Here is a 21,617-nt window from a genome sequence, read left to right on the forward strand (position 1 = left end):
TAGCCAAGAGAGTGAGATGTTTTGCTTCAGAAATTGGCTGACTGGAGTGGAATGGCTCTGTGGAGCTTTGACCATTTGTGTGAGGCTACAGGGTCACCACTCCATCACATCTGACAACCATCTGCATAATTGTTATCGAAAATTGATTAGAACTTCTGTGTCCTCTGTGGGCTACAAAACATCTTGGATGGCAGTAGAGGCAACAGTGAAGTGTATTATTGGTCATTGTGACACTGATATGCAAACGTTTAGGATGATAATTGTGCGTAAATGACATAGTAAGCTTTTTGTTGCCCATTACCAAGAACTAGACTGGTGTAAGTGCAATGACAAGGAAGCTGGTAAAACTCCTTTAGCATTAAAACATCTCTGGTGCAAATTGAGGGCAAACAGAGAGCTCAGCAATACATTGACAAAGTTCTTGAGCCAGCAGTGTTTTAATCTGCGCTGGCCCATTCTAGGTGTACATTTTCCCATAAGGAAATCTGTGACCATGGAGTGCTTGGATTACAACGGAACACCTTTAAGAAAACAAAGTTGAGGTCACGCCTTGGCCAGCTTTCTGTCGTGACCTGCGTCCAACAGAACATCTGTGAGATGAAGCCGTTAATGCCACCAGCAGGAAACAATCATGACTGGCTAGACTTTGCCATTTGGCTGCAGCTGCACAGGAAGAGTGGCAGAACATCATAGAGCAGTCTATTCAGAGTCTGGTCAGGTCTATGCTTCAACACAGCCAGGATTGTGTTCATGCTCAGGGAGGACGAATCTGATACTATCTTTTTAATGTTTGCACTTTTATAGAGTATCATGTTTCATTCTGAACATTTATCTTGAATCTTTAGTCTGGTCCTCACCACTTTACTTTATTTTGATTTCTCGAAAATCTGGTTTTTGAAACCTGACACCTCACTGAATACAGCATTCCCACAGAACGCTAGCTATTCCTTTCCTAGAGGGAACTTTCTCTGCCCTCTGTCCTTATTCTTCCTGAGGACAAAACATTTGGGTCCATAATGAAGTCCGATCTATAAAAGTGATCAGGACCTTAACTGTTGTTTGAACTGATGTTTGAACCATGTGACAGACTGCAAAACATTTTCTGTTTGAACATGATAACTGCCAAAAGTGGACCAATCAATTCAAGTGACTGAAGCAACGAACAGCACAAAATCATACTTAAGAATACATTAGTTTTTAATAAATTTTAAATGATAGTATATAGTATATTCAAGAAAAGACAAAGATTCAGTAGGGATTTTGGTATAATTCATGTGTCTAAATGTATCTGCATAGTACTCACTCTTGTCTTGTAGTTTTTAAATGTTCAGTCCCCTGAAGCACTAAAGATGTTACATTATGTCCTACAAAGTGTTTAGTAACTGTCAACATCCATATCTGAGGGTCCAGTACTACTGTTATTATGCTGCTTATACAGTATCTTTCAGTGATTATTTTTTACAGCATAAAATCATCCTGCAAGAAAATGTAAGTACAGAAAGAAGAAAATTTGGGATTCCAAGCGATTTAAACCCTCACCCTTCAACTTTTTCTGAGGAGCAGAAATAAACTTTTTATTTTTGTGTATCACTCTGCATGCCATCTCTGCAGTTGAACACAAGCTCTGTGAGCTAACAAGCTAATCCCTAATATTTTCTCCTCTCTGAAATGTAACGCTTGATGCTGTTTGTAAGATTGATTTACTGATGGATCAACATATAATATATAATATTCCCACATGTTTTTTGCGCCTTTACATTTTAAGCTGTGACAAGAACCAGTTCTAAGTCTTTGAAATAGATGACATTTTGAAGATTATCTCACTGCAGATTCAATTCTCTTTTAATCCAATCATATTTGCTGTTCAGCAACCCTTTTCAAAGTGCTATTGGTGTTAAAAAATAGGATTTGCTCCCTTGATTCCAATATTTTGATGTTGAGGAAGGACAACTCACACATTAGTGACATTCTTTATTATTTCAATTGAAATAATTTAATAATTAGATAAAAATAACGTTATTAAATTTAAAAGGAATTCCTAATTTATATAAAAACACACATTTTCTGTATAAGTAGACACTTTGTATCAACTGATTTCTCATGAATGTCTTCATTTTGGAATGGCAGTCAGGTGGGATAGAGAATTTGAGGTCTTCTTAAACAAATGCACAGGAGAGTACTAGAACTGTATTCTATGCAAGATGTTTTTGCTCCTTCTTGACAGGACATTGAGAAATCCCTGGCCCATTTTTCAGAAACATTAAAGCCGGTGTGCGTGAAACAGGACTGTGGAATGAATATGAAAAATTCCCACTATCTATCCCAACAGCCTGTCAGAGAAATAGTTTGGACTCTCTGAGGAAGACTGCAGCAACAGAGGGTCGAGAGACTTTGCTAGCCTGAGTAAGTATTGGGATAAACTGATCTCTGGGAAATACCAGGTAGTAACAGCCATTGACAAGCTGAACTTGACTGAACTCAAGTAGAGGTGGATGATGTCACCTTCAGTATGCCCCTTCTTATGTCTTGCATGTCAGTTCCTAATACCCCAACTTCCCACATTGTTACTGCTTTGATCTTCTTGGACAGTGGAGGAAGCCTGCTTGTTAAGGGGGATAAATACTGTATGTGGACTGTATGTTCCCATTGAAACAAATGACAAAAGAGAGAGTGGCAGAGGAAAGTCCTGAAGCATCAGTAAATAGTATTAATCCTTCATTCTAGATGGGGGAAGATACTGCATGCAGGCAAAGATTATCTGACAAAAGCTATAAAGCTTTTTACACTTCCTTCTAGACTGCATCTTCTCTATATGAGTTCTTATTTTTTCCCTTTAATTTCATTAGTTGGGGAACTTTCTTAAATTCCAAAATAATACATAACCCTTAAAATTGCTCTTAAACAAAATGAATAAAAAAGAGGACTTAGATTTAAGAAAATATAAGATAGGTACAAAGGCAAGGAGGAAAAAAAAAGAGGACCTGAGATTCACAGTTTGTGAGAAACGTACCAGGCTAAATAGTGAATAATAGAAGACTAATGTATCAACAGACCCAAGCAATATTTAAAAGGAAATGAGTGATGCAAAGGCATATTTGTTCACATTTCAGATTTTGACAGTTACACATTTAATTTCACTTTGTTAATGTGTATTCTAGCACATTTCACGAGGAATGACAACGCCCCAAAATCAAAGCGTGGCGAACTATTGTGGAGTGAATATTTGACTCAACCCGCTTGGCTAAAGCCAACCTCCTGGCCATAGGACGAGGAGGTTAGGACCCCCACGCAGGGTGACCAAGGGGCAGCTGCAGAGGTGGGATGAAAAAGTCGCACGCAAGGGAGAGAGAGATAACGCATTTAGTAGTAATAGTGTTCGGTGGAGAAAGGACTAAGGGAGTGATTGCAAATTGCTGACAGCTCGGGATGATAGTGTGGTTGTTGTCACCCCTCCCGAACTTTAGTTTAATAAACTCCATTAGAGGATTTTAATGACCAGAATATTATTTAAGATGGAGAAGACTGAGTTTACTGGCTTGAAACTGACATATTTGCTTGACTAGGATATTCTTGAAATAGGTGGGGAATGTCGAATGACAGTGAGTACTGTAATATATTGACAGAAGAGCATGTATACTTCTCTGTTACAAAAGTAAAATTCTTCATGAACATATTTTGACTAGGTACTATGTAACATTTATTTTCTAGTGGATATGAAGTTATATTATACTGTTCTTCATCTAATACATAAATGTGAACTGGAACAAGGCATCAACATGTGCAGAGGTTAGTGTTGCTGCCTTGCAGTGCTGGGGCCCTGAGTTCAATTCTGAACTTGGGGTGCTGTCTGCATGGAGTTTTTATGTTTGCCCCGTGTTCATGTGGGTTTCCTCCAGGTGTTCCAGTTTCCTGCCACAGTCCAAAGACATACTGGGAGGTTAATTGGCTTCAGAGGAAATTGACCACAGTGTGAGTGTGTGTGTGTATATTTGTGCATGCAGTGTGATGGAATGGTGTCCATCCTTGTGCTTATTGCTTGCTGGGAAAGACCCTGGCTCCCACACAACACTATTGGATAAAGAGGTTAGAGAATGGATGAATGTTAGAAATGGACGGGTCACATGAAAATAATCTGAAACTATCCAGATAAAAACGAGCATTGAGGGAGTGGGGCAGCATGATCCTAGGTCCTTATGTGGGGAGTTTGCATGCTCTTCAAGGGGTCCTTTGGTTTTCTTATTGGTGCTCCGGTTTCCTTCACCTCCCATAGACATGGTGGCTAGTTTAATCTGAGTCTTAACTGTCCCCGTGTCTTTGTCCTGTGATGTGGGAGATCCTATCCAGTCCTGTCTTGCTCCCTATACTCCCTGAATAGGCTCCGGGTTGCTGTGACCCTTACCTGCCGCATGAGAAGTTTGCCAATAATGGAGGGACTTCATGATTCAGAAAGGATAGAAATGTGAAAAAATGTAGCTATCATGGTACAAAAGTATTTCTTAAATGTCACATTATTCTCACAGAATATTTTGCTTGAATTGTGGCTTTTGAATAGATTTCAAAATACTAGCATTCAGCTACACATTTTTGGGGGGTTTTTGCTTTACATTAAGTGGCTTTCCTTATCCTGAAATTTCTGTCGCTTACAAATGCTGTGAAGATTTGGAAGCTCATTTGTCCGTGTTATGGATTTTCATCATACATTCCCCGTGCTTCTTTGTAAACCGTTCTCTTTTTTACACCTTTAGCATCTTCGCCCTTCCAGTTATTTTATTTCCCAGCTTGTCAAAAACGTGGAGAGACATTATAACACGCAGCACAAGCCCTCCGCGCTATCACCAACCGATGAGGTTACTTTTTAAGTACACTAAGAAAGTGTACTGCTATTTTTCCCCCCCAGCGAGACCTCCAATTCGTACTCCACCACCTCTGTGGCTCTGAAGTCAGCGCTAAAAGAGTGGCACAAGAAATCCCAGTGCGGAGTGATCAAACCATCTCCGAGGCAGTGCTGTGATTGCTAAGAGGCGGCGGGATCGGGAGAGAGAGAGGGAGAGGGAAGAGAAAGAGAGTGCGATCCGAAGGGAGGAGTCGTGGAGCGGAGAGCAGCTGGAGTTGCCTCTTCTCAACTAAATTTACACTGAATACAGTAACACTCAACCACGAGATTAATACTTTCTCTCAGACAGACTGTAGTTTTTACAGGTATGTAGGCACTTTTTAAGAGGCTAGTTAGGTGCATACTGTTTAGTTTAGTGCAGAAAGGAGAAAAAAGTTTTCTTGTTGAGCGCTTTTCAGAAAGTGAAGCTTGAGAAAAAGAGCGCATGATTCTTGGCTAAGCGAAAACTGAAGAAACATCTGCAACCAGACAAAAAAAAAGATTCAATTGGGAAAAAAAAGATCCAAGAAGCAGCCTGGAAAAAGGAGCTTTCAGACACGTAAGTACAAGAAACTAAAAGAAGCGTGATGAATTTTGAGCTTCTTTTGAACTGCATAGCCCTGGCAGCTTATGAAAGTTTGAAAAAAAGAATGTCTGTTGCAGTCTGTCAGAGGGATCAAATTACAATTTAGTAAAAGTCTGCAAAATTTGCTGAAAAAATCCGAGACTGAGAAAAGTGAAAAAAAGATTCTTCTCGTTCTGCCACCTCTTAAAACAACACAAAAGATGAGCATTTAAAGCATGAAAGTTTAACATATTTAAATAATAACTTATTACTGAGATTCCTCTTTTTTGAAGGGGGTTGTCTAAGCAATGGAAAAGCGCTTGTTCTACCATTTTCAATACTGGCATTTTTGAAAAAATTCTAAACTTGTTGGATAGGCGATCTCTTTGCTTTTATTGTTTGCTGGTTACTGTAATCTGGTAGAAGTCTATGAAGCGCGTCGGAGGCAAGTGTAATTTATAAACTATTTCTGGCGATTAAACGAAACATTACTGTTTATTTTTTTATAAAAAGATACCGTATAAAGCTTACGATTCGTTGTTAATGCAACATTCGTGTGTGGTTTAAAAAACACAAAACTGTTTAATGAATGTAACGTGTGATTTAGAAATGTATTATAGAGTGCTGCATCCTCTCAACTTTTTAGTTTTTTTTTCCATTCGCGAAGAAGTGATCATTATCGATTGACTATACTCTGCTTATAACGTATTAATTCCTTTTTGCAGTGATGTAAAAAATACGACTGAACAGCAAAGCCAATGAAGTTAAGTGAGTCATATATAGAGATTTTATGGAATAGCTCTCAAAAACTACACATAAATTGCTTACACAAGAATTGGTGGTATCTTTTGCGAAACATTTTCCTACAGACTATTAACAATGAAGAGCTATAGCAATGCACTGTCGAATTTGTTTGTTCATCAAACTTTGCATTTAGTTTAAGCAGATTTCATTTAAAATGTGCATTTCGCCTTCTAGTTTGCTTTCAAATGGCAGCTTGCCATCACATGTGTGGAAATTTGTTTAAAACTTTCCCTTTTAGTTCTCTGCCAGCTCTTTCAAGGTTTTCACTGGTTGTGAGATTAAGTCTATTGGATTGGTAGATCATACACATTCGGTTTTCATTCAGATTCCCTTCAGACTATCCAAAGTGACAAGTTTCAGAGCACACATCAAACCAAAGGGGCCTAAATTCTGCCGTGTAGCGTTTTGTTGTGCAAGTATTTCACGCAAGTTCCTTACCTTCTGAATCTAAAAAAAGCCGAACAAAATAAGTGCTTAATGAGGCTTTGTTAATTTTTGTTAGTTTTAAACATGCCCCAAAAGTTGCATTTAATTAAAATTCCAATATATGACTTTTTTGAGAATTAATAGCCCAGTTATATTTTCTTCTCTATATCAAGGGCAGAAATCGTACGAGTTAAAAGGTGCATATTCAGATATTAGTATTAACTGTCACTTTATGAATAATTTACTAATTTTAAAAGTTCCATTACATATGGCGGCACAGGACAATTACTCTTAAAAGCAACAGCCATGTTAAAACTTTTCGATTGCAGATCTGTTGTTTAAAAACCGAACAACCCAAAAAATGTGTATTATGAATATGCTCAAAGAACAAAATAGTCTAAAATATTTTTCGGAAGATGACTTATTTGTCATGATTATATATAACAATTAAAATAATCTTGAATATATATTAATATTTAAGGTTATATTGTTTTTAAGACATGAGCAATATATTAATTGTGCGAGAATGTTTTCTGTGTATATAAGTCCCGTGAGTAGCACTCCAGTTTATTCATGTAAAATTATTTAAATACCCATCAAAATGTAGGTAATGACTGTTAAGCTCCCACATTTAATTATGTATTTTTTACCAAGTATTTAATAAAAATGGTGATTTCAACATTATGATTGTGTAAAAGAAGCACATGAAGTGGAATTTTGATCTGATTATTAAATATTATGTACTTATTTAAATCATATAAGGAAAAGGGCTGATATTTATATGTTGCTTATCCAGTGTATGGAAAAAATGATTTTTGAATTAAATTAGAATAATCGTTTTTTGACCAATAGAAGCTTGTTGGAATAAAACAATTTAATGTATCATTCTCGTTTTTAGAACAGTTGCTGAAAATGTTAGAAGGAACAATAGCATTTTTTACCTCCTCCCCAGAAAACCACCACAAAGGAAAAATATATATGGCACAAAAAAAGTTTATGAACTAACAATCTAAGATTTTTTTATTTTTTATAAATATGGTGTTAATGGCCAGTACACAAACACTCATTTCATCTATAGGGCATACAAGATGCATTTTTTTATTTTTGAGTATCAGGTGACAATAATTGGGACTTTATCTTAAAAACCATCTATTTTTGCATTTAGATATGCAGGGCTGTTGTGTACCAAGATGCAAGGGTGAACTGAAAGGTTTTCACATCCTTTGGAAAACCTTTTTGAGAGATTGGGAGTGCTTTTGGATTATTATTTTTTTCTTTAGGGAGCTGAAATAAATCACTACTTTTGGAATATTTAACTGCGCTTTTTAGCCAACAGCTCTGTGTATAAGAAAGCTTACTATTTAAAACCGATGCTCAAGAATTCTGGACTCATTTATTTTCTAAGAAGATTTAATTGAAATGGAGAACTCAAATAAAAAAAATGCATTGTAAAATGAAGTACCTTTTTGTTTAAGGTGAGAAAAACAAAGTGAATGGTTTCCCTAGGTACAGTATCTCTGGTTGTGCTTTCTGGCAGCTATACACCTTTCCTAACTGTCTGCAACAAAGAAAGAAAATGTACTACCTCTGTACCAGCAGCAGGCAGGCTATTTCAGTGATATTTACATTGCTTAATATTTATTGTAGCTTTTTAACATTTTGTTACGGATTAGTTGTTAGCTAGATAAAAAAAAAGGTTGGATGACTTATACAAATTCTGAAACCCCGCTCTTAAAGACATGTATTATTATTATAGGTTTTTGTTTTTAATAGTCTCCTGAAATAGAGCTGTAGTCAGGCCAGGACTTAAAATGAAATTTTACACTTTGATGATTTTTAACTTTGATATATTGACAGTGAAAAAAAGAGCTCCATAGCTTTCATAAAAGTTCAGAAGTAACACCAAGCAGCAGTCAAGTGTCTCAACACATTTGTGTTTAACCGCAGAAGAAAAACATGTCTATGGGCACCATGGTTTCTTATCAATCCCCTAATCCCAGATCCCAGTAAAACCTTGAGGGCATGCCTCAGATCTTGCTGAAATCATTGTAGACTCTCTTCGTTTGCAGATTAAATATGCTATGTGTTCCTGGCTCCAGCAGCATTTTTACAAGCTCTCTGGGCTTCCTGTTGTAAGACCCCCTTCTGCAATTTTAGTAGCTGCTAAAGGCAACTTTTAGATGGTTGTCTGGAATAACTGGCCCCCGCAAACTCCAGGGGTCAGCTTCAAAATGCAGTTTGGTGCAGGAAAACAACCATTTTACCAGTTTCTAAAGCAGAATTATTGTTTTATTACCTTGACCTGAACCGACTGAAAATGAACTGGGCCATTCAATTAACAGTGCGATCTGAGTTTTTTTTTAGGAAAAAATAATATTAGTAGCTCAGGGGTGTGTGGGTGGGGAGTAGGGGCTGGAAATGGGCATGCACAACGCACCGTTTGTAACTAGATTAAAAAATCTTGAAAGCCTGCATGTAGCACAATTGAATAACACACTGCCCTTTACTGTCTGCAAAGTCCTGAAGTTGTTGCAGACCAGCAGTGAGAGACGTGTAACACTGAAGAGGCTGCCCATTTAGTAACTCAGTGTAATAGAGTTAAAGCAAATGTTATTCATGCAGCACTGCTAGTTTATTATTGTAGCCGAGCAAAACTGTAATTTGGTCATGAAAAGTATGTGCTTTGATCAGAAGTTGTCATTTCTAGCGTTTTTCCTGTCTCCAGATTTTGCATACGTGCGCACCCTATGTAATAAAGGCCTTGACATTTAGTTAGCCTGTAGTGCAAATTATGAAAGTATCAGTTTTGCAAGATTTCTAGTCAGTTTGTTTTGCGTGAATGCGTGCAAAAAGCTGCATATCATTTTGCCTTCCTTATTTAATTAAACATGCATCACCAATCATAATATTTATACTAACATGTAAACTGGCATAATGTAAAAAATATACTTTTATTAAAATAAAATATGTATTTTCCAGATTTTAAATTTTACTGTAGATAAATATGTTTGTTATATTATCTGGCAAGGAAATTAATTCCTCTAAGTTATTTGACTATTTCAAGTTTTTTTACGTCTAATGACATAAACATCCCAAATATTAAATGCTTTACATGTAAAAGGCATTTTTCTTTCACTAGTCTGCTTAAATGTGTTAAGATGCGTTGTGTAAACTCTTAAGAACCCCGAAGTGAAAAATCTTTGATCTTATGGTGCCTTGTCTACAAACAATGTTCTTAGAGAAAATAAATAATAATTTCCTAATATATTGCAAGCAGACTTTGATAATACATTTTGAATAATGTACTACATTTTTTTGCAGTTTAGATTCAAATGTATCAGGTGTAAATGCCAATGTTGGTACCTTATGGATACATTTAGTTTATTTTCTACTTTTCACATTGCCAAGAAAATTTGTGATCTCAAACACATTATATCTACTGTAGTGTGCTATTATGCCTCCTGTCAGAGGTGAAAGGTAGACAGAGATTCTTTCTTTTTGTGTTTAGTGGTTAGGCTCTTTTGCATATAAAAAGTAATGGTAGTCCATATTAGAAAATAATACCTGATCTTTTTAAAAAGGCCTATTTTATTTGAGAACTGTCAGCAGGGCTCTGAATGGATCTTTTTCATCATTGCAATTTGAGGACTAATCAGTATTTCACATGTAAAATATGGTGCTTTTGTGTGACTGTATGTTTTAACAATACTCAGCAGGGAATTTGTTGTGGTAATTGTAATCAAGTGTTTTAAGTCAAAGCCTCCCATTGGAGGAATCAGACAGTTAAAGAAGGTGGACACCCCCCTTGTTGCATTTTAAGCCACTTTATGCTAGAAGCTTGATGGGACTATGCAAACCTCATAAAGAAATTGTAATTAGACATGGCAAAAAAAGCAAAATTGCCGGCCAAACGCATATGTCATGCAATTCCTATGAGAACTTGAGCAAATTTTGTGCTTAAAGGTTACTCAATGAATGGAATTGTGAAGGGCCATTTGTCAAGGTACTGCATGGTTTCTGTTAGTTTTCAAGCTCCAAACTCATTGTCTACACAGCCTGGCCATTAGTCATCAGTGTATTAGTGCTGCCTTCAGGCTATGCTGCCCAACACTTCTTCACACCATTACTGCTCAGAAAGTGTTTGTACTTGGCCGACTTGTAGAATTACTGCTTTTATTTCTGCTTGGCTGGTTAAGAGGTGAGCCTCCTCCCTACTTTCTAGCTCATTGTAAGCCCTGTGTCCTTTAGAAAAGTCCTTTTCAGCTGGGATTTAGAGGAAGGTTTTTTATATTGTGCTGTACAGTATACTGGTATGTTAACTGAGATTTTAGTCTGTTATATACAATACAAATAAATGCCAACTCAGAGAACAGCAAGTTAAGGAAAAAACAGCACGGCAGTCCACATTTTAATTGAGTTGAACACACAGGGACACTGCTGATTCCAAAGTCCCAGTTAAACATTGTTGTGAATCAGCTACAGAATGGTGTTCACTTTTGGAATTATTTATAAACTGTGGATTTGGGTATTTTAAATCCCTGCCTCTTTCAATTATAGTACATCACCTGTACAGCTCTGTGATGTGCCTAGCAAATAGTCTGGTAACTAGAGGAATTCCGTGTTGCTGCCTATGAAGAGCTACTCAGGAGGATGTGATTTATTTGTGTTTTAGAAGGACACAGGAAAGGTATAAGAGTAAAACCTAGTGCCAAGTAACAGACTTTTACTCAATTTTAAAAAAGAGCATCGATTTAAAAAAAATAGTATTTATTAACAGGGTGAAATGATCATCACAAAAACAGAATTCCTAATTTGTTTGTTCCAAGTCAATTCTTTTTTTTTCTTATGGTACATGTACTGATACTGTACATGTGTTAATGGTTCGTTATTAGCTAAAGGGGCTTTTGTTAATTTCCCCAAATGCATACTGATCGTGTTTCTACTTTTTATGATGTATTGTAAAGGATTTATTAATAAGGGGCCTCATCAAAATTCAGCATGTGTTAAAATTTTAAAAACCCTGTTCCAAGCAATGTGGATGATGAACATCTGGCCAAAAAAAGAATGTGAAATATGAAGTTCCCACATTTGTCAATCAAAAATATAGTTTTCTTTTAACCAAACTAGGAAAAGGTAAATCAGAGGAAAATTTGGATGTTAAGTAGAAACATGTTGCTTCGTGTCACAGATTCATTGATCCTCCTAATTATGTTGATATGATGTGAAATGTATTTCCTTGTTCATTTGGGTCTTAGGCAAAATATCTGATTTATAAACATGTTTTTTATTAAATGCTTCATCCAACAAGTACCATATGATAAGGGAAGGTGTTTTTGTGCAGACCAGCAGGTTATGTGAAAGCATAAACCACAGTTTGCATTGTGACAGAACAAAATAAACAGGGGTCTGAAAATGTAATTAATAAAACAGTTTGAGGTGCAAAGAACTTGATTTGTCTTGTCAAGGACAGTTGAAAAATCTCAAATGTAAAATAGCTGGTAACTTATGTTTTTAACTCTCCGAATCAAAGCTCAATGCATTTCTTCCCACTCTAGTAAAACTGAAGGAAACTGAAGGTGTATTTTGAAAACAGAAAAGTTAAATATGCTGCAACAGTTAGCATAGTACTGATTAATGTGAAACAGATACCACTGTAAAGTTAATCACTTTTTCACAGTGTTTTATGACAATGAACCACATTGAATCTGTTTTACTTCACAGTGATGAGAAGTGTTTTTTGTGATACACTTGTTAGTATGTCATGATATAATCTACAGATTCTCAAATATACAGTATTTTCTTCATCTATATTTAATTTCCAACTCAACTGACATACAAAAGTCTACATACAGTATATACAGTATGCTTAGAAAATGAAACTGTATTATGACCTGTCCTTCCTTTTAACTGATGTACACAAGTCTACATACTGTATATATGCTTACAAATTATACTATATCATGACCTGTCCTATCCTCCCTTAGTAAAGAACAATTTAAAATCAGGTTCCTTAAAGAAGAATGAAGGAGTTTAAAAGGAAAGCAGCTATATTAAAAAAGCTGTAACAGAATTAACACTCTATTCTCCACGAAACAGGCATGTTTCTGTAGTATGTTTCTTTCTTTATTAAAGGTCAATACAAATGTGTTCAACCCTGACAGTGAGCAATTTAAGTTCCAAGAAAAGAAAACATTAAATTTAACTAGTGGATTCAACAGCTGTTATTAGATAGCTGCTTAGTGTTTCTTTGCATGTTGGTTTTTCATGTGTTTGATTTGATTATGTCAAAGTTCAGGATCTGTGGTGGCTTCCACACTTCATCTAGTCAAGTACAGTACATCTTCATAGCTACAGTATTTGTATAGGAAGTTATTTTCAGCAATTCAGGGCTTTCCACAAGGAAAAATGTAGGAACTTATTGCCCATAGGAGTAATGTGGAAAAAGGCTGAGATCTGGGTGTCGTGTAATTCAAAGAATTCTAAAGAGCGAGGTAAAAAAGCTTATTCTTGGTGGTCCAAACAGGGGAAAAGGTAGATGCTTAAAATGTCCTGGGTCCATAAAGTGAGATTAAAAACAAAGATACTTAAAAAAAAATATTTAAAAACAGTTCATCAGAGCATCAGAGTTTTGTAAGTTACGTAAACATGTGGCCTGAATGAAGAATGAAGAATGAAGATTTTTTTTCGACAAGAGAAAAGTAATGGGTGCTATTTAAACAATTTAAAGTTTTAAATAGCGAACACAAAAGCTCATAATTGTTTCTGACCTGATATACCCCTGCTGTGTAGCATTAGTCTGTAGAAACACATCCAGTGGCATACCAAAGGACACAGTCTTATCAGCTACAACAGGTCAACCCAATTCCTGCCATCTGCAGATGAAACTATACCCCCAGCAGAAATGAGCAGCTGGACTTGCCGTCAGCTCCACACATACAGGTGAAGGGTTGATATCAAAGGTTTATTATATACACCTATAAATTGATATATTGTAAAAATGGAAATATTGTGCTTATATTACAAGTAGAACTTAAATGTTTAGATGTGCGTCTAAAAACAGAATAATATAAGCTGAAAATCTTATGATTAATGAATGTCCTAATGAAAGTAATGGTATTATCTACATAGAAGCACATTTATGAGTAAGGACTTCACAATTTATTTGCCTTTGTGTTAGTTATTTGAAACATTTATTACGCTGGTTTACTTTAATTGAACAATCAGAGGCAAAACATATTGCATTATTTAATTGTATAAAAGGGGTTGATATTAATCGTTTCATCAGTGGAGAAAATAACTGAGAATAAAAATGTGTTAATGTTTGTTATCAAAGACAGCAGGACCTAGGAAAGGCTCTGAGCTGTAGATATATCAAAAAATTTGGCAGTTGCAATGCTGAAGTGTTTCATTGTCTTCAGCAGTCTGGATTTTTCAAAAGAAACATTTCCATTCAAAGGAGCACATTTTATTATTATCCCACTGCTTAAGCCTTTGGCCTCTTTTAACCCCTGATGCATTGAAGTGGCAATGATTTAGATAAGAAACTTGGCTGATTAAGGTGAAGTATGTCTTTTATGGTTGTTACCCACACTGTAACTTAAGAAGGAGACACAAAAACATGTTGTAGTGATGTAATGATTATATGTTTGTCCTTTTAAAATATGTTTTATTTGTTAAAAAGAAAGTGCTAGTCTGTGATACATCATGAAAAGGGCAATTTAGATTATTTTTACAATTTAACTTGAATGAATATGTACACAAATGTTTTGTCTAACCATTGTGACTAAATTAATTGAATGCTATTCTTGAAAATGCAAAAAACCATCACATATTAAGTCAACATAGAGTTGTCTTGTGTAAAAAATAGTATCAAATTAGGAATACATTTGGAATTCACAAAAAGTTCAGAAAATAAAATTTGTCACACTTATTACTAACTAATGCCATTAATAACAGTAATTTCAGTTGATCCTGTAATGCACAGTAGTTCCCTTTTCCCCATTTCAGTGCCTACGGTCTAATCCATCTTGAAATGTATGAAGAACTAGAGAAGCTTGCACATACAAGCTCTTTTGCTGCTTTATAGAAACAATGTGTTCAATAAGACGTTTTGTTAATTGAAATTACTGTTTTCATAAGTATCAGATTTTGTCATCTTCAAAGGCAGATACCACTTACCACATATATTTACCTGAACAAGCATGCCCTCTAAAAATGTAGTGATATTGGAGTTAAATGAAAACTCCTTTTGTGGTGCAGAGCGAGCAGACTTAATTCATGTTCACAGTAATTATGGAGTAGCCCATCACACCTTTAGAGCATTATGCAGTATACCGTATGAAAGGTCGTTATGTGTTCTACGCAGCTCTGTGTATGTGTTTTAGTTTTGTCACTCACCTGGGTCCCAGTGAATTCCGGGGCTTTGCCGGGCTCCTGTTTCGGTATGCTCTGCCTCAGGCTGGCAAAGCCGAGCACAGCACCAGGATGCCTTGAGTTAAGGGCAATGCCATGTTGTGAGGCCCTGTGTGTGATTCCTGATCCCAGCGTTTCCATGACTGCGAGGCCTCTGGTGGAGAGAGCTGAATGGTGCCAGATTGCTATGCTCTAAGCCAGTCTGTTTCATACTGTCAGAACAAAAAGGGGGAAATTATTTAGCATGAAGCTTTAAGCATGCTGTTTCTTTGATTCATCTTTAACTGTGTCTCTATGAATTGGTGCACTTATTATCCTTGTTACAACAGTACAGTGGCAGCAGATGTTCCTTCTGTTTGTCAATTAACCCGAGGCACAGATAATAAAATTGAATTAACTTTTTTGTTACTTTTTATTTTTAAATGAACGTACAATCGAATTGCGGAATAGTTGTGCATAATATGTAAAATACAGAAAGACCTGTGAGTGATTTCTTTTTAAGTGACACTTCTCACTTCACTTTATTTTGTGAAGGTAAGTAAACAAAACAGCAATAATCGTTTCTTCTGGTATATTTTACTTCTAATTTTTAAATAATAATTAATTTGGACTTGAAATGATTACAATTGAAATTGTTATAAAACAACCTCCAGTTTTCTGAATTCAACAGTTTTGCACAACAAGCTGTTTTTCTTCAAAACAAAGACTTTATTTCATAATTATCCCATTATTAGTATAAGTCTTATTATTTGTTGAAGGTTTGGGAATTTGTTTTCTGTTTCAGAAATTATTGAGCAGAGACAAATGTAGCTAAAAATGTTTTGAACCTACTGTGAACAAGGAGGTCACATCTACTGTATATGATTCTTAGTAAGTGTCATGTGACTGACCTATTATATAACAATTTTACAAGCAGTCGTCACATCTGATTAATCCAACGATTTTTAAGCTGGTAAAGGTACATGGGAATTGGCATATTCCGTGAGTTGCATATGTAAGGTTTATCAGGCCTTTTGATATGACTGAGGTCACGTTTTGGGATTCATAAAATCTATTTACAAAAAGGAATTCTGCCCTACTGCATTGTCCTCACATTTGTTTTTGAAATTATTGATTTAAAAATATCCTTACTCCATTTTTAAAGTGTAAGAAATGTAAACGTTTTTGTATACATACTGTGTGTATGAAAAAAAAAAGATTTTATTTTACACTTTCAGCTCTAGAGGGATCTTCTAAGGTTTGGAAATCTGAACAAATAGATTCCTTCCTGTCCAATATGGGCAGGTATTAAAGGGAGATATGAATTATGGCTTTGTGTGACATTCTCTTTTCTTTTATTTCTATGTGGACTGAAAGTTTAAGCTTGAAGTTGTCTTGCTCTTTAGTGAAACAATTTAATATTAACATGAGTACCCACAATACCTTTAGAAAGGCTATTTGAAATGAAGGTAAGCGATAAGGGATACACAACATTATTAAGGAGATTGTTATATTTGTTATAATTGTTGTAAAAATAGTATCAACGAAATAATCATGAAAGACTAACTTGGCAATAATCTATGACCAAACACTACACCTTATTCAAAAAATACAAAAAATAACTTCTAAGCAGATTGATATGCTAGAAAAAATGTTTTCAGGCTGAGTAAATGATTGATTTGTCTACTGTATATCTTATAATTTTGTAAGTGTGAACATATTTAAATGTATTTGCAGTGCCCTTTGCAAACACTAATCATATGTACATCAGATCCTGTTTCTAGAATGAAATGGTGTATTGTGGGGTATGAGATGTTGATGTAAAAAGGTTGTTTTTTTTTTCCACTATTGTTGAGAGAGCACTACAAGATCACTAATGAATAAAGAGCACCTTGTGAGAAAAATAGTAAGTACATCATAACAAGCTGCTTGTATTCCACTGGAAGAATCATGTATGAACATTTTTTTTTTCTCAGCAGAAGTTTTCTATAATCTTGTTTAACCCAGGCATAGAGTGCAGGTATGGGAATTACTAAGAGAGTAATAACTTAGTTTAGAAATCTCCAGGAGAGTCTTTAAGTAAACATTATTCTTCTTCAGGGAGACATGGCTAACACTTGATAAATAGATCTGTGTTCAGGCAGAATAATTTCTCACTTAGGGCTCTAATGGGGCTGATAATAGGGCTGTTTTGCCTAGCTGATTGCCTATTTTGTTTGTTATTTCACATTATTGTTGCCTGTAGCTATTTAACTTATCATAGGCACATTTGCCTATCATTAATCAAGCTTCTGGAGCTAGTTTCAAATGGTTCATGTTAATTCGAAGGACATAAAATGCAAACTGTTCACAGAGAAGGAAAAAGTTATTCTCAACATACAGTACCTTAATAGGGAGTACCTGAGTTTAAAAGTGTTGATTACATATGTTGTGGTCCTTCAGACTTCAGTAATTACAACTTATTATTGTGCTTTAAACACAAGTTGCCAGTAAGGCTTTTGAACACACATGATTCAAAGGCATAATGTATGTTAATTAAAGAAAATGATCCACCTGATCTGGAAAAAGAAAGAAAGTAGACCAGAGACAGTATTTTGCATTATTTTCATTGAGTAGGTGTTTTAATTATAGAAATTCACCTATTTCAAAGTTTGAATTGAAATTTCAATCCCACCTATTTTCTCAACATGACGTGGCAGCACACTGAGGAAACATGAGTTTTAAAATATCGCAGTGGAAGTAAGAGAAAATGGATAGTGATTGCTTGTGATATTTGGTTTTTGGTTCGTTGTTTTTGAGCATAAGGAGAAAAACATAGACTTCCTAGATTTATCGTCTCATTGTAATTTCCTTGCTTTTTTACGATCACGCTGTAGTTTGCTTCTTGCCTTTTAGAAAGTTTTCATATCTAAAAGTGCTGACTAGTGTACTTCACTGAGATGTCTTTTACATGCATTAAATGCAGTATGCTCCTTACAAAGCCACTGCTTTCTCCCTTCTCTTCATGTGTACTGCTTTACCCTACAGTATATATTTTTCCAAGTGACTTACTTTACTTCAAATAAGCTCATGTCACATAGTTCTGAAAGCTACTAGCCTTGAGAATGAAGGAAAAAAGACTGTCATATAGGGAATCGGAAATCAGGACTCTGTGCACTTTGACAGGTCAGGGTAATTGTAGGTGGCTCAGCACTGTGCTTTATCTCAGGAAATAGAAAGTCATCATATGGTAGGAAGAATGAAAGTTTGTATGGATATAGCCACACCCAAAAACCTTTTAACTGTTACTTCAAAAAGAAATGTACTAATAATTACTTGCAGTTTTGTAGAGGGAATCAACAGCTTTCCTGTGGATATTGTCGTAAAATTGAAGAAATTAGTCATTTGTCTCCAGTTTGTTGAACTGGAGTGCCATTTGCTCGCTTGTCTTCAGCACAACTTGAGTTGGGCAGAGTAGGTTTTACTTGCAGTAAAGTCTTTGAATTTCATGTCTTTCCAAAGACAGAGGCTGGTGCTTTGCTGTCCTCATAAGAAATGACCCATGGTGTCACAATAGAGGGTTCATAGGCTGATTACAGTTCTAAACTGGGCTAAACAGATCTCAATTTGGCTACAATTTAAAGCTTAATGAAACAAACATGCCCACAGGAGCATCTTTTAACATATTCAGTTAGGTGGAGCAGGCTACGTTCTTATATTATGTATTAGAGTGATAGCATTGGGCTTATAGAATTAAAAAAAAATCTTGTCAGCTGTCTCAGGTTTGAAATGTAACTGTTTTTTAACATTCCTTAGTGATCATTATCTGTTTATTAGTGTCCCATCGAACAGTAGTTTCTATGAACGTAAATAGAAAAATAGTGATAGTTTAGATACAGTACAGTACATATGTGTTTCCTGATATCACAGCGACATGATTTTTATTAACAGCAGTTGACTAATTGCCTGCTTATACAGTATTTATAATGGGTGCATCAGGCTAATATCCTAGTCCCTGCTAAAAGCTTGTTTGATTTGCTGAAATTGTAATTTGGGTACCATTCCTGACCTAATACTTTCCCTTTTGGCACTCTGTCTCCTCTCATTTTGCAGTACTATGTTGCACATTTATGATTCCGTGCTTAAATGCTTATTAATTAAAGGCTCTCTCTCATTTTACCTGTCACCACCATTTCACATGGGCTTTATTTGATGTTTTTTTTTATTTTTCTGATCTGATCAAAGCATACTGCACTGTTATTTTAATCTTGAGAAATTGGCACATCTGTACATTTTTATTTTGCGTTAATAAAATATACTAAAGTGTGTAAGAACACCACACTGTGTGGTTCAGTTTTGGCTTTGGTTAAATTAAGAAAAGACAAACACAAAAAAGACTGTGACATTGGAAGAAAACTTAAATATGTTTTTGTTATTGTCTTGAAAATGATCGCATTTGTTTTTGCTAGAAAAAAAGACTTCAGTTTTTTATATTTTTGCTACCAGTAAATTGACAAAGAACACATAAAAGTGTTTTTTCACTTCAGAACACTTAGCGAAATTAAAGGTTTATTGATGTGCTTTTTAAACTTTGCTTATCTGCATGGTAGCAAGGGCAAAGAATTTTGTAAGCATTAAGATTACATCATGTCTGTTTGTTACCCACAAATGTAAGATGTTCTCAGCTCATTCTGCTATAAAATGCATTTGGTCCCATACCAGTTCTCCAAAGCATCTTAAGTGGAATGGTCTGGGAAATGAAGAAGCACACTAGTATAATCTTATTAGTAATACTGGAAGCCGCTAACTGGGTCTAGAAGCCAATCGCAAAGTTGCCCTTGAAAAGACTATAGAAGGATTTCCCTGTTGATCTTAAAAATTCCAAATTTGTTTGCATTTATTCTTATTTATTTTCCATCACTTTTTTTTTACTGGAATTGTATCGACACACAGTTTTAGAAGGCAGAGATTACAGAGATCATTTTTACTGTCTCTCTACATACACAGTTGGAGTAAAGCACTATTTTTGCTAAGGGAGTGTTAAAATTGGCTATGCAATCCTGCCTTGGGCTGGGAAAATATTAAATACTGTGAACTGCTGTAAAACCTGTTAAATGTATACATATACACAACCTTGTCTAACAGTACTTTAGTACACTGCACAAGCCTGATCCTTATGAAGAACATAAAGCACCATGCTGAAAAAGAATAAAATGCAGAAAAGCCCAATTAATTTGAGGTAAAAATGTGATAAAACAAATAGATCCATGGGAACTACAGTAGAAGCCAAGTAAATTGTGCACAGTAGTAAAATTAAAATGGCAAATTTACTCTTGTACGCCCTCAAAAGAGAGCAGCCCTTAAGTGGAATTCATAGAGGAGTTTGATTTGGAAATGACTGGGCCTTAAGGGCTTTGGAGGATGAACAGGACTAATACAGCTTTCTCCCTTGAAAAGGAAAAGGCCTTTGCTCCGGATCATTTTATCCATAGTGCTCAAACCCAGTTGGAGACCCAGTGAAGTCCGGTTGAAAATAAAAAAGAAACAAAAACAAACAGATAAAACACAAAGCCTTCAACCCTGCAGGTGAGCAGATGCCCACTATCAAAAGACTGCAGGAGGCTTCTGTTGTTGTCTTGCTCCCCTCCCTCCCGCAAAATATCCCCCGCCCGCCCCACAGCACCACTGCACAGATTTTCTAAAGCAAATGTGTTTGTGAAAGGCAGAATTTGTTGTTTTATTCCTATATTCCCAAGATGGGAGTCTAAGCACTTTTGATAAGATTGATAAAGAGTCCTTTCTGCTTGAGAAAAGCTTGTGATTCCCTGCGCCCCCTCCCAACCCCCATTCCACGCGGCTGCTTCCTCGCACTTCTCGCTGTTTGAGGTTTTATTGGATCCCTGAAGAACGTTCCCAGAAGCGTGGATCAAAGTGGCGCAGATGAACCTCCCGAATACCCAGAGTCATTTCTTAAAAATTAAACATGCTATGTTTGCTTGCACAGTGATCAGAGCGCTCTCCATGTTGATAACCATCAGTATGAACTTCCCTGCCGCTGATGTAATGATGATGAATGCTGTGACACCGCTGTTCCCGACATCTCTTCCCAGAGGATGCGATGCATTGGCTAATGAAATGAATACAACTACAGTGCCACTGAGGGAAGGGGGTGGTGACAAATAAAAAAGACAACATAAGAATGCAACTGGAAAAAACAAATCAGGCAAGAGAAGTAGATGACAAGAAAGAACAAAGAGTACAGGAGGAAGGCAGAAGTTGTTGTTTTTTATGACATCTGTGTACTGGATGGGTAAAAGGCTCTTCCCACATTTATAATGGTAAACTGATTCACATCACATCAGTATGCATTGAAACATGCAAACCTTACAGAATCCGTTTTAAATAGTTAAAAGGTCTTCCTGTTTATGCACGGATAGAGGTGGTGCAAGATAAAACTTCAGCGGTATACCCAACTTATGTGGTATATGCCTACACTTCATACAGCAGATGTGAAGCAGGTGATGTGCAGAATGATATAAAAATGACCTTTCATTTACTGTATTCCTTTAAATTAAGGCA

At 35.9% G+C, this 21,617-nt stretch overlaps 1 protein-coding gene across 3 annotated transcripts in view; it reads left to right on the plus strand.

Moving 5' to 3' along the window:
- The first annotated feature begins 5,049 nt into the window (after positions 1 to 5,049).
- gli3 (GLI family zinc finger 3) overlaps positions 5,050 to 21,617 on the plus strand; it is a 161,518-nt gene continuing 144,950 nt past the window's right edge. For all 3 annotated transcript variants that reach the window (XM_015354925.2, XM_015354926.2, XM_015354929.2), the window contains exon 1: positions 5,050 to 5,432. The gene's annotated coding sequence lies outside the window, so the exon portion shown is untranslated. The remainder of the gene's footprint in view (positions 5,433 to 21,617) is intronic.

The sequence above is a fragment of the Lepisosteus oculatus genome, chromosome 6 (genome assembly GCF_040954835.1).
Source record: "Lepisosteus oculatus isolate fLepOcu1 chromosome 6, fLepOcu1.hap2, whole genome shotgun sequence".
Taxonomy (NCBI): domain Eukaryota; kingdom Metazoa; phylum Chordata; class Actinopteri; order Semionotiformes; family Lepisosteidae; genus Lepisosteus; species Lepisosteus oculatus.